Below are 14,512 nucleotides of genomic sequence, written 5' to 3' on the forward strand. Positions count from 1 at the left end.
AAAATTACCCGAGAGCCTATAATTACGCTCATTATTGCCTAACTTCGATATTCTTACATCGGACGATCCGAACTTAAATATCATACTCCACAGTCGTAAATACAACCTCTCCAAAATACGACTTAAATCCAACGGCCGGATTCTACATTAATTACCCGCCAAAAATACCACACTTCGGAAATTCATAAACCTATCCAAAACTCATCCAAAAATTCCATAACTCACTTCAATAAACTCCCCTTAATATTCCAAATTTAACAACATTAAAATCTCCCAACCGGCGGCGGCGCCGCCGGCGGCTCCGTCGGCAGCGGCGGCCGGAGGTCAATTCCGGCGACCTCCAAAACCTATGAAATTTTAACAGCATCTTCCTCTCATCAAGCTCTACAACTTTCATAACTAGCACAAACACCAATTCCAAGCCTAACTAGGGCTATCGACTAAAAACATCAAAAACACCATAAAACTTCCACCTCAAATTTCTCCTTACCTAGCTCAAGAGGGAGTGAGTCCTTTTAGGGCAAGGTTGCTGGGTTGGAGGGCTACAAAACCATACCAAGCTTGCCCGGATTGGTGGCCGGAGGAGGAAGTTCCGGCGAAGTGAAGGTTTGGACAGTCGGACCTTACGGGTGGCACCGCTCCTTCACGGCGGCGCTAGGGCTCCTCTCACCGGTCTAGAAATGTTGCTGGGTGGGAGACCGACCGAACGGGACCGGTCCGGTGGCGAACGGAGGTCGGACGGCGGCGGGAGGACGGCCGGAATACCGGTGGGTGTAGAGAGAAGAAAATCGGGTGGGAGGAGAAGAAAAATCGGGAGGGAGGGAGAGAGAAAAGAAAAAGGGTTTGGGCCTCACACCCCAAACCGGTCCACACCATTTATAACCCAAACTTCCAAAATAAAAACACCCCGAAAAAATAATACCCGAATAAAAATTACCTTTTTCTAGCTAAAATTTACTATTTTTACCGTCGTTGTATTTTCCTCATACGAATAATCCTCCGCACATAATCGTCCCCGAAACCCCTCTAGGGACCAATTAAACTATTTACTCAATCATCGAGACGGTAAAATTCTTATTATAATCACGCTAGTAAATAAGGTAAAAATATAAGGGTCGGGATGTGACAATTGGTTTAGTTCTTCCTGCATAGCACTTATCCAACTTGAGTCAGTCATTGCTTCTTTGACATTTTTAGGTTCAATTAAGGACACAAAACCAACACTACCCCAAAAAAACATCAGACCACAGCAAAAAAACGTCGTCTAATTGTTCAAATTACCGTTGTCTTTTTGCGTGCCGTCTGATGTATTGTAGAAACGTCATCTGACTAGTGTCGACAGCCATGGGATGCCAACATATGTCAACAGCGTATCGGCAGATTTTATGTCTTGTGACATAAACTCACGTCACGCTTTTTATGAGTAACAGTTGTGTAATTATTTGTCATACCACGGTTGTTATTAAAACTGTATTCTAATATGGACTCACAAGTCGTTTTTAAGCTTATGGCCTTTCCAAACTATTGCCTGCATATGACTGAAAAACGACTTCTGACTATATCATTGTGAATCAAAAATTGCTAAATTTAAGTCTATTCCAACCACGTTTTTTATTTTTCCATTTGTCATTTGATTCAGTGCAATTAATACAAGAAATGCATATAACTCAAAAATGACCATACGAACAGTACGTAAATGGATTTGGATTAGATAATATTGTACTTTCAAAAGAAGGATCACCTAGGAAACTCTAAAGATTACCATTCAAGAAACTTCAACACCAAAATACATCTTGCAATGTACCTATAACATTCAAACGACCCAAAACATATTTCCAGCTTAGCTATATATATTGCACTTCAGAGCTTCAGCATATCCTTGAGTAGCTTAATCAATCATGTTCTTGAGCACATAACCAGCTAACTCCTCACACACCTCATCAATCTTGACTTGCTCATAAGGATATGGTTTCCCAGTCCTAGAAGCCCACTGTAACAGTTTAAAACAACATGTCACTTTAGAACTTGATTGACATTAAACTTGCAAACTTGCAAACAATGGAGTTGAAAATAGAAGATTTTAGTTACCTTATCTACAAATGCCAGCTCTGTATTTAAGACAATATCCCTCATGTATCTCATCACATAATTGCCGCATGATTTGGTATCGTTTTGTTTTGGGATTCCCTAAAGTAGACACACATACTCACCATCAGTCCACAACGTAGTTATATTTCCATAAGAATAATTATCAAAAGCCAAATAAATAGAAAACATACTCCCATGTTCTTCCAATTAATCTTTCTACGTCATTTCTTGTTGCGGTCAGAGTTAAAATTTGAAATGGCACTAGAAGTATGTATAAACACACCAAACATTAGACACCACAACTAACATATATATACAAAGTCAGCCTTGATTTGAGCCTCAATATCCTAAATAAACATAACAATATCAGCAAACTTCCAGTGAGCAACTTACTTGTTCACAATTTCTTTCCATTGTCCTGAAACAACACGTCTTTTCAATGGATCCATATGATAGACGATCTCGTTGTCCGAATCAACCACAGTTAACACCCAATGAGAACTACATATTCATATACAATATTTTAAAGAAATATCCATACACAGGTCTGGTGTAATCATACGAATGACACAAGGTTTAATCATAAACATTTAACTAACTTACCCTGGATTGTAAGGCAGCAAAAATATCTGATTTGGAGAAGCAGTTGTGATCCGATCTGTTAAGCTTTTGGTCCTCTCTTCTGCACTCCCACACCCCTTCTCATCAATCATTGATGGGTCAACAAAAACAACCATGTCTAGCATTAAGTTTGCTTTTAATACATCACGCAAGTACCTAAAGTACAGAGATCACACACAAATAACATACATTTTAAATCAACAAAAATGGTTCTCCAAAGCCTGATAAATTTTAAATCACACACAAATACTTTTCAGCTCTTACCGTCACTAGTTACATGTGCCAAAACTATCAACTGATAGAAGCAGAGATGTGGTTTAACTGGGAAATAATATGTACAGTGTATCTACTTTTGACAGCACACCTTGTTAAAATGCTGACCTTCCAGAATAAACTTAAATCTGAATGCTGCTTGTTTGAAGCTCTGAAACTACTGATTGTCGTTAAAATGCAAAGGTTTTCAGTCATCAACCGGTGACCCATAAGTGCGAGTGATACGTATCTATATCAACATCAATATAGTTTGAGAATAACTTGATTGTTTTCATGAAACATAAATGGAAGAATTTAGAGAGGCAAGCTTTTTTATTGTTCTTTCTGAGTAGGTGTTAATAGTCATTACATTTTGCTTCTCAAGAGTAAGATCTTTGTTTATCATCCTTAAAATGTTCATTTATATTAGTTTAGTGTCTCCAGATATCAGCCAATGCCAAAACAAGGGCAAGCATGAAGAGAAATCAAAAGCATGAAAACTTGTACACGTTATCTGTGCAAAAGCATAAATTGCTCACAATATTCTTGCATAATCAGTTCCTAGCATTTGGATGACAACATCCACCGGAAATGTTCCCCAAAGCCTGCATAAAACCAGAGATAAGTTGAAAATGAGAAAACTTGGCAAAACACTAAAAAGCAAAATCAAGAGATTAACATAAGCTGTTACAGTTGATACTTGATCAAGGCTAGATACTTGGATTGACCACAAAAATTTAGTTTGAAGCAACAAATTATCAAACTTATAATCACTTAAGGTTATGCAACCAAGACAATATCAAAATTTGAAACTTCAAAAGCTTCAGAAGGTGCATGTTCACTTACATCCATAAAGCTATTCCTAGTCATTTCTAGTCCAAACAAAAACAGAGTGAATGATTTCTTCTATGTCATCTCAATAGACGCAATGTAACACATAAACTAGTTTTCAGATAATATAACTACACTAAAAGGGGAGTGAGGATAGATAAGACAACTGCACTAGAGCTTAATCTTAACTAATTGGGACAAAGCTTAATCTCAACTAATTGGGACAGCTACATGACTCCTTATTCACCCAAAGGATTGCTGGTTACTGAGTAACTACCCATACATAGCTAAAAAGCCCTATCCTTATCCATAACAAATTTCTGTAGTCCTAAATATATGAAGTATGAAATGAAGTTATAGACAAAATGATCAAGTTTAGGGAACATCAGAAGCGCAGGAAGAGTCAATACACTGGGCCAAGTAAAACCATCATGCATCTCAAGCCAAGATATCTTGATGTAGCCCCCGTAAAACCCTGTTCAGAACCATGAGAAACCCAGAAATCAGAAGACGTAGGGGATATACATAGCAATATTACGAATCATCAGCAGAATGTAATTACTTGTTTTACAGCTAGCAAGACCACTCTGGATTCTAGATTAATAGCTGTGTCCACCCTGATATCAAAATATGGAATTCCATGTTAGGTAGAAATGGGAAGCTAGATAGTTGATAAGAAATTCACTACTCGCCAACACCCTAAAGAGGAAAATCCATATAACAACAATAGCATAAGCTTAAGCTAGAAGACGATGAAATAACCATGGACATGGGAGATGAATTCTCTGTTAATCTCATAAATGATCATTGCGTAACTTTTGGCTAGCACATCCCAAATTTCACTTCAATACTTAAAGGGGAGTTCTTTATTAATATCTGATTCCCTTAAAATAATGTGAAATAAGTAATAACCAACAAAAACAAGATCCAATGTTGAGAAATATGCATAACACATGCCTTGAGTAGTCACGCAACAGATGAAGGAAAATCTCTGCTTCAAGGTCTTCAGTTGATAATTTGCTCGAGCAAGTAATATTCAACTCTTTTCTAACTGCAAGCAAGACATTCCCATATGATGGCCTCCAACCCCGACCAAAAATCCCACACAAACCAATTAAATAATCAACATGAAAACTCCATCAACAACTATGTGACACTAGCAGTTACGTTAATTAAAAAAAAAAAAAACCGAATATGATGAAATATATTTATCTCTACTTTCTATAACCATGACCCCTCCTATACTCAACACACTAGCAAGTTAGCCCAAGAAATTCAAGTAACATTGACTCCAAACAAGTTAACAATGAGGTGTACTTCAACAATGCCTGAATGCACACTGATCCGGCCTTATATAAGTTGAGGAAAAACCTTATTGTGGACCGAGCATCAGCTGCGAGGAACAAGAATCGTGACTCTAATGCTGATAAAAACTGATCTCGCTCCTCAAGATCCTCCTAATGCATGCATCCAAGACCTATCATCTATCTAAGCACACAAAACAACAACAAAGAGAATATATATCATAATGCTTTTCATCAACACATGCAAACAACAATACATCAACAAAAGCAAAGCATTAACCCAAAACCCAGAAAAGAACGAATAAAACCAGAAAACCAATAAACCAATAACATAGAACCCGGAAACTGTCACATCCTGACCCTTAAATTTTTATCTTATTTACTCGATTGGTATTGATAAGAATTTTACCGTTTCCGTCAATGAGTTATGGTTTAATTGGTCCCTAGAGGGGTTTTGAGGAACGATATTTTCAGAGAATTATTCGTAGAAGAAAAATTTGACGACGGTAAAAATGGTAAATTTTAGCTAGTAAAAGGTAATTTTTATTAGGGTGTTATTTTTAGGAGTGTTTTATTTTGGAGTAAATGTGGGTATATAGGTTTTGGACCGGTTGGGTGAGGCCCAAACCCATTTCTCCTCTCTCTCTCTTCTCCTCTCCCTCCCGACTTCTCTCCCGAGCTCTCCCGACCCAGAAACTTTCCGGGCGCCGTCCGGCTGATATAAGAGGCGTGCTTGGTGTCGAATTGAAGCTTGGAGCATCCTCTACAAGTTTGGATAGGTGGCAGCTCGTGTCGCGCCGCCGTGAAGGAGAACGATCGCCGAGAAGTCTCGGCTGTGTGCGGGGGCGTTCTCGCCGAAACTTCTTTTTCCGGCCAACAAAATCGGAGCTGCCAGTCTCGTCTTGAAGCTCTCCCTTCCAGCAGCAAACCCCTAAAAGGATTCATCCTAACTCGAGCTAAGTAAGGAGAATTGAAGGTTTAAAGTTCTAGGGTTCTTCTAGGATGTTTTTGCTCGATTGACCTAGTTAGGCTTGGAATTGGTGTTTGTGCTAGTTAGAAATGTTGTAGAGGGAGTTGAGAGGAAGATGCTGTTAAAATTTGGTTGGCATTGGAGGTCGCCGGAATCGGCCTCCGGCCCCCGCTGCCGGAGGGGCTGGCGCCGGCGCCAGCGCCGGTTGAGAGATTTTAATGTTTTTAAATTTGGAATATTAAGGGGAGTTTATTGAAGTGAATTATGGAATTTTTGGATGAGTTTTGGATAGGGTTATGAATTTCCGAAGTGTGGTATTTTTGGCGGTTGATTAATATAGAATCCGGCCGAAGGATTTAAGCCATTAATCTATGGAAGGTTGAATTATGGCTGCGGTATGTTCGGTGAAGTTTGAGCCATTTTGAGTTAAGAATGGCGAAGTTGGGCAATGATGAGTGTGTGGGAGGTCACGTTTAATTTTGCCCATTTTGTTTAATTATTGGATTTTTAAAATGGGAAATTAATTATACATTTGGAAACAAGACGTGAGGAGGCTCAAGCAGAAGAGACCTCGGATCGACGTCAGGCTTAGGCCTAAAGTTGTGAGTGGACCGTTGTTTTATTTGAAAAACATGCGATGAATTATTTTGTTGATCATTTATTTCTTTTGCTGAGATTTATTTCTTTCTTGGATATTTGACAATTTTCCTCCTTTGGAGAGTTCTCGGAAATGAGATTTTCGGTGGATATGTTTATTAGATGTTTATGAGGATAGTATGTATATATAAATGCTAGCTAGCCATACGTGCTTGATCCGCCATAATGAGGTAAAATACCATTATGGTGTGACGTGAATGTTAGACACAAGCGTAGTAGCCCTATATGAAAACTATTTTCTTTTCTGGTTCATATAGGTTGGAGTCCACACATATATACACTCGTGCTTTTCCGCCATAATGAGGAAAAATTCCATTATGGTGTGACGTGAGCGTTAGACGCAAGCGTAGTAGCTTTGTATGAATTTCTATTTTGCTTATTCTTTCATAGAATTCGTACAAGGAGTATGACGAGTATAAATACATACACATATATATATATATATATTTTATATATAATTTAGCCTGAGAGGGTTTATCTTTGTTAAGTTTGGAGACTAGCTAGAGCTAGTCACGAAATTGCTAATCGTTGAGTTGAGAGCTTTTGAGCTGCCGCATGCAGTATATTTTTTATGAAATTCAAATTGGGAATGCATAAATATTTATTAATGTATTTTTGTCCACTCACTCGAACGTATTTCAAATGTTTTCCCCTGGGCCTTTCGTTTTAAAATGTCTAGGTGGCAAGTTTGCATAGTTGAGGTCGGGCGTACATGGAAAAGAGGCATAGTCAATAGTATAGCTTCCGCTCATTTCTAATTTCTAAATTTCTAATTCTTTTCCTCTCAGTTAGAATTGCTCTGAACCTATAAATGGTTGGTTATGAGATTTGTTTAAAGTTAGTATTTAATTTGGGTGGTGTTGTGATTCGGGGAGCACGAAGGCTCCACGAGTTTATGGTTGGATTTAAATTTTCAGAAGTGTTTGCAGGTTTTTATTAGGAAGGGTTGTCCATTTTCAAGGGAGGTTATGCCGAATTTTCGGTAAACTTTCCTTGGAGGTGGTCCCCGCAGGATTTACTTCGGGTTTCAAGGTGAAATTCGGGGTGGGTCCTGACAGAAGCAGCAGATCAAATACCCAAAACCCAAATCTCAAAAACCCGCAATTACCTTGTGAGAAACAATCTTCAGAAAATCAAAATCGAAATCGTATTGTAGTCCAAGTCACCTGCATCAAAATCAAAACATTCAAAGAGAGGTTAGGGCTTATGAGAGATGAAATTGAAATCAAAATCGATTTATGAGACGAATATAAAGAGAGGCTATCTGAGATGAATCTAAACAGAGGCTAGGGGTCGCCAAGCTTCTTCGTTGTCTCTGACGGTAGACAGACGAGGATGCAAGTGTTTTGGATTAAGAGAGCTGTTGAGAGGTGTTTGGGTTTTTGTGAGATAGACGATCGAGGTAGACGAGGATGCGAATGTTTTGGGTTTTTGCTCAAGAGCTGTCGAGAGTTGTCGAGCTGTTTGTGTTTGGTTTTTGGGTTTTGTGAGTGTGTGTGTATAGGGTTTCTAGTTTTAATCTTCTTTTTTTTTTTGTCTAAGTGTTGGCATATGGGGGGAGAATTTAATTTTAGGCTGAAAATATGTGTGGGGGGGGGGGGAGAAGGTGGCAGATTGAAGGCGCCAATCAATTGGCATTCATTTCGACAACAAATCACACAACGTAAATGTCAGGACCCACCCCGGATTTCACCCTAAAATCCGGAATAAACTCTACGGGGATCACCTCCAAAGGAGATGCTATTGGAAATTCGGCATAACCTCTCTTGAAAATAGACAACCCTTCCTAAAAACACCTGCAAACACACTTCTAAAATCATAAACCAACCTTGTACTCCTGGAGTCTTCCTGCTCCTCAAGTTCAACACATCTCCCACAATATCAAATATTAATCTAAAAGAATCCCACAACCAACATCAAGTTCAATCAATAATTTGCTAGCTGGATTATCAGAGCATATCTAAAAAAATGAAGGAACAACAATGCCTAAAGAAGAAGCGGAAGCAGTCTCTGACTATGCCTCGACTCCATGTACGCTCGACCTCAAATAAACTTAGCTTGCAAACTGGGCATTTGAAACCGAAAGGCCCAGGGGAAAGCAATTTAAAACATTAGAGTGAGTGGACAAAAATAAATTAAATAATTTAACAAAACGTAATTTAAATACTTTCTCACGTTTAAACTTTTAAAACCTCGATGCACACAACTTTGATAAACCTTTCTTTAAATCCATAATCTCATAAAAATGGACAACCCAGCCCCGCTGGTTGATCAAATACAAAAATCTCGTCAAAAGAGATAAACCAGCCCCGCTGGTTAATCAATTACATAAATGAGAAAAATAAGACAAGGGGAAGAGATATCACCATGTAAGAGGAGCTTCCAAGGCTCGGGGCTAAGCGCTCGACTCACCTATAGTGAGGACCGCTACTAAAGCTAGCTAGTAATGAATAATAGCGACCCTATAGTATGGTGACTAAAAATATTCGAAAACACTTGAAAATTATCATAAAGAAATTAAAATAAACTCAATGACGTGTCTCACATGTCAAAATATTCTCAAATCCATAATTATAAGCGAGATTTAATTATCAAATATAAATTGTAAATAATTTCATAATCCGAAAATACTCCCTAAAAATATTCTCAATGTCAATATCGATACTCCACAAGTAAATGAGAAAGTTATAAATAGAGAACTACCGAAAATCCCATTTTCGGTAATCTTTTATAAATCTCAGTCATCAAAATAAAACCGATAATAATTAAATCCGGAGTCATAAAGAATATCAAAACTCAAATACTAATTTTAAAATCCAACTTCAAATCCATAAATCATGACCAACACTTAATCAATGCTTCAAACTCAAATAAATTCAAGACCATATCATAAACCGAAATTATAATATAAGCTCGGTAAATAGAACAATAATTTCCAAAATAAATCATGCATGCATATTCCTTTAAAAACAAAGTGTCCACTCACAGTATTAGGCTTAAGGTTTCCATTGCTCAGGACACTCCTCGAGTGCCGCCTCCAAATATCTAAGTCCTTGAGTCAATCCCACGCCTAACCATAAGTTGTAGAACAAATCGGTCAGACCGAACTTTAAAATAACCATTGCCTCGTCTTCTTTCCTAGTTTGACTAGGGTTTCCTAGGTTGACCAGGATTGACCAACTAACGATGCTCAACATTTTCCAATTCAACATTTGACTTAACAATTCGATCCAATTTTTACTATACGTCCCACTAACCGTTAGACACTTAGGCATCGCTTAATAATTCGTTTTGGTGGACTTCGATTTTTATTAATCAAACTAATGTAATTTCGTTAACTCAAAACATACGAACCATATTAATCTGAAAAACCACCAAATTACTAAGGGAACCCAAAAAGGGTTTCCATAAATGGAAGGTTTCCAAAAACAGAAAGTTTCCCAAAATAGAAACTTTTTAACTTGATAATTTTTCTGATTACAACCCAATCTTTCCTATTTCCGAAATAACATACAACGAAAAGGAAACATCGATCACTACCTCCATCGCTATTGCCAGATCCGCCCCTTGCCAGAATATTCTGCCAGATTCCGGCCTCTGCCGAAATTTCGCCATGACCTCCCTATATTCTTCAATACACCAAGTTCTAGACATGCAAACAACCAAAAACCCAAGATTAATCACCAATCAACCATACCACAAAACACAGCAGCATTTCAATCATCAAACCAAGCAGAAACCTAGTGATTCCTCACCTTGCTAAAAACCTCACAAATTTAGGCATAAGCCTGACGATATCCGCAACGCCATACGTGTGAGGTCTCCATGAATCCTAACATCATAAGCATAATTAGAACCACATTCCGATTTTAGAAAAATAAATGCTTTAATATAACACCCCGAAAATCTTCCGTCTAACCCACTACCGTAGCTAGGGTTAAGCTTATCGGATTCATACCAAACTCCAACCACAACCTCACTTCATCGATTCTAGCACTTTTGGACCATATCCAAGTAAATCAAATGTAATACCCCGGAATTTTGATATTAGTTTCTAATATTATTTGGGAATTTTCGAGTTAGAAGTTAGTGTGTTTTGAGGTTCAAAGGAAGATCGGAGGTGTTCGAGAGATTTTCTTTGTTGAAAATGCTTTATTTTGAAGGGTCAAGAGTTGACTTTTTTTTCGTAAGTTATTTTCGAAAACTTCCTTCATGAAAGTTGTAGAGTTTGTCGATACGAGTTCGTAGCACGCAGCCGCGTGGAGCGGATGTCATATGAGAAAGTTATGGTCAGAGAAAGTTAGTTTCCGGTTTTGGAAGGTGTATAAATAGAAAAATGTGTGGGTTATTTCAGAAACCCTAAAATTGCAGAAAAACCCCTGCAGTTCTCTATCTCTCACCCGTCTCCATTTTCACCCTCAAATTTCTTTCGGCCATAACTCGGCCATCCGGCGACGGATTTGGGCGTGCTTGGTATCATTAGAAAGCTCTCATTCCCCTCTTTCTATTCATACCAGCCTCATACCCTATGGAGCACTGTGCACGGCGCAGCAAGGCCCGCAAGTTACTGCTGCCACCGGCGGTGAAGCTCCAACTGATTCCGGCGACATCGAGGTTTGAGGCTACCCATTTCTGGAAGTTCTTGTCCTTCTGAGCATGATGATACCAGCCTTGAAGCCCAATTCGAAGAGTGGAGCTTTTGAGTTTGAAGTGCTCCTTGTTTCTTTTCGGCGACGTTTATGGCCTCTTTCCGGCCGAATTGGCTTTGGCCACAGGTATGAAAAGTGTTCTATTTGTTGTGACCTACAAGTTTGATGTTGGGAGTTTGCTCAGATTTTGAAGTTGATGGGGTGGCGCGTGGGGCCCACTCGCCGCCATTTGTGGCAGCGCGTGGCAGCGCGTCCGGCAGTTTCCTAGCTCTAGGTTTTAGTGTTAGCTAGCTCTTATTATTGTGAGCTTGTTGAGTTGTGAAAATTCTAGGTTGTGAGCAAAGATTGCATGTTAGGACATTAAGTTTAATCTTAGGCTTGTGTGAGGGTTGAGTCTAGGTTTAGAGGATTAAAGGCAGCTTTATTGAGTCGTTAGGTATGACGACCTTGGAAAGTTGTCCTCTCTTGGGCTAAGGGTTAGTTAAGGGTGTTTTGTTATCCTAAAGTACTTGGTTACTAAGGTTATCAATTGTATTAATTAGGTAGTTTGTGGAATTGATTTGAGCTTGGCTCTTGAGTTTATTTTGAAGACGTAGCGGGAATATTTAAGTGAGTAAATCTCACTAAAGTTCATATTTAGACCAATTATTTATGGTTATGATATGATAGTGATGATGATGATGATGATGATAATTATTATGATGATTGATTTTTGATAATGATTTTGATGATGAGGATTATGATGATGATAATTATTATGATGATTGATTTTTGATAATGATTTTGTTGATGAGGATGATGATGATGATAATGATTATGATTATGATAATTATTATGATGATTAATTTTTGATAATGATTTTGATGATGATTATAATTTAAAAATTATGTTTTTGTTTGTTTAAAATATATGAGCTTGATCGCCAACGGCTCATAGGTAAGATAAAACAAGTTTTATTTTTATTATATGATTATTTTTAAGGTTCATGTGATCATAATGTTTATGGTTATTGATAGATGATTCTTGTGGGGATATCTAGGTTTATTCATATAAATATATCTATGTGGAAGGATATAATTTTTTATGATGTGCTCATTGTGTTGATTGAGGATAATTTTATTATATTGTGATTTGTGGTTTAGATAGTCAAACCGGGTTTCAAGCCTTTAATCGGGTGATTGGTTACGGTTATGATGATTCTACCCTTATGTGACATGTTGTGTAGATACACTACCAGGACAAGCACTTTAGCCGACGAAAATTCGTCGGCTAAGATTTCGTCGGGAAAAGATCGTCTGTGATGACTTTAGCTGACGAAAAAAAAAATTTCGTCGGCTATAGTCCTGCAGTTTAGCCGACGAAATACATGTCGTCGGTTTTTTTCCCAGACTTTAGCCGACGAAACAATTATGATATTCGTCGGCTAAAGTCTGTAATAAAAATTTTTTTCGCAGACTATAGCCGACGAAATATAGTATGTTTCGTCGGCTAAACCTTATAAAAAAATTTTAAAAAATAACTATAGCCGACGAAATATAGTCTGTTTCGTCGGCTAAACCTTATAAAAAAATTTTTAAAAATAACTATAGCCGACGAAATATAGTCTGTTTTGTCGGATAAACCTTATAAAAAAAATTTAAAAATACTATAGCTGACGAATAAACCTTTAAATATCGTCGGCTAAACCTTTAAGTATCGTCGGCTAAAGTTGCTGGTTTTTGAAAAAAAAAACTGCAGAAACTTTCGGCCACCTCCAATCACCACCAAAATTTGACAGAATCTTGCTCTCAACATTTCGAACAACTTTCTAGAAGAAGTCGAAGCCCAATTCTAAGCCTAAACAGGTCAATCGAATCAAAATATAAAAATCCCCAATTTTAAACCCTAAAAACTTCAAATCTTCGATTCTCCACACACACACCGAATCGAGCTACCAAATTCTAGGGGAATGTAGTACTAATCAAACTCAACTTATCTATATATAGAACTCACCAAATGGTGACCTGAGGAAGGAGAAATTCGATCGACACCGAATCCGAACCGGCGGAGTTTTGGAGCTCGATTTATCTCTCACGGCGGCGCCACTCGATGCACCACCTGTCCAACAATGAAGTAGAGACGACGGCGAAGCTTTTAGGACAAGTGTGGCGGTCTCCGGTGGCTTGACGGCGGAGCTAGGCCAAGAAAAAAATCTGGCAGGAGAAATAGACTTCTTACCATCCACCTTCGGTAAAACTCCTATATAAAAAACTTTAGCCGACGAAATTCTTTATTTTCGTCGGCTAAACTCTTTTGAAACTTTTGAAAATTTTGAATATATAAAGAACTTTAGCCGACGAAATTCTTTATTTTCGTCGGCTAAACTTTTTTGAAACTTTTGAAAATTTTGGTTGACCGCAAAAAAATTTTGAAAATTTTTCTACTTTAGCCGACGACTTTTCATATATTTTCGTCGGCTAAAGTCCTTTGAAAATTTTCCTCCAAATTTGGTTTACCGCCCAAAAATTTTTGACCTTAGCCGACGACTTTTTTAATATCTCGTCGGCTAAAGTCTATAAATTCACGAAAACGCTCATATCTCCCTCTATATTACGTAGTTTGGTCAAACCTTACACACGAAAAACTTTCACGTAGATGAGACGCAACCGCCTATATAAAAATTTTGAGACATTTGCCTTCCGACGATAGGGCTCCCCGTAGGGAATAATAACGGTAAATAGGGTTGATCGCTACTATCGGCACCGAGACTTTACCTGATTTACGTGATTTTTGAACCATAGCCGTATTTCACCATTCTGAACACATCTTATTTCACGAGATTTTTGATAATTTTGCTTCCTATATAGAGTTGGGTCACAAAGTTGTATAACCAACTAAACAAGTTATACAACATTAGTAGACACGTTGTGATTCCGATGACTAAACTTCACAAACCAAAATTCGACCGTCAGATATGATCATTATGACGAAAGATGTCTCTGGTAAAAAATTTAACTGGATCCGACAACGTTAAGGACTCGATCGAAATGGTTAACCCTAATCCATCGTCACTTATCACACGAAAACGCTCATATCTCCCTCTATATTACGTGGTTTGGTCAAAACCTTTCCAACACAAAAAACTCTCATGTAGATGAGGT

General features: G+C 38.0%; 1 pseudogene; it reads right to left on the minus strand.

The window, feature by feature from the left end:
- The window catches only part of LOC101312629, a 232,025-nt pseudogene that overhangs the window by 60,824 nt on the left and 156,689 nt on the right, over nucleotides 1-14,512 (minus strand).

This window comes from Fragaria vesca, linkage group LG4, assembly GCF_000184155.1.
Source record: "Fragaria vesca subsp. vesca linkage group LG4, FraVesHawaii_1.0, whole genome shotgun sequence".
Classification (NCBI taxonomy): Eukaryota; Viridiplantae; Streptophyta; class Magnoliopsida; order Rosales; family Rosaceae; genus Fragaria; species Fragaria vesca.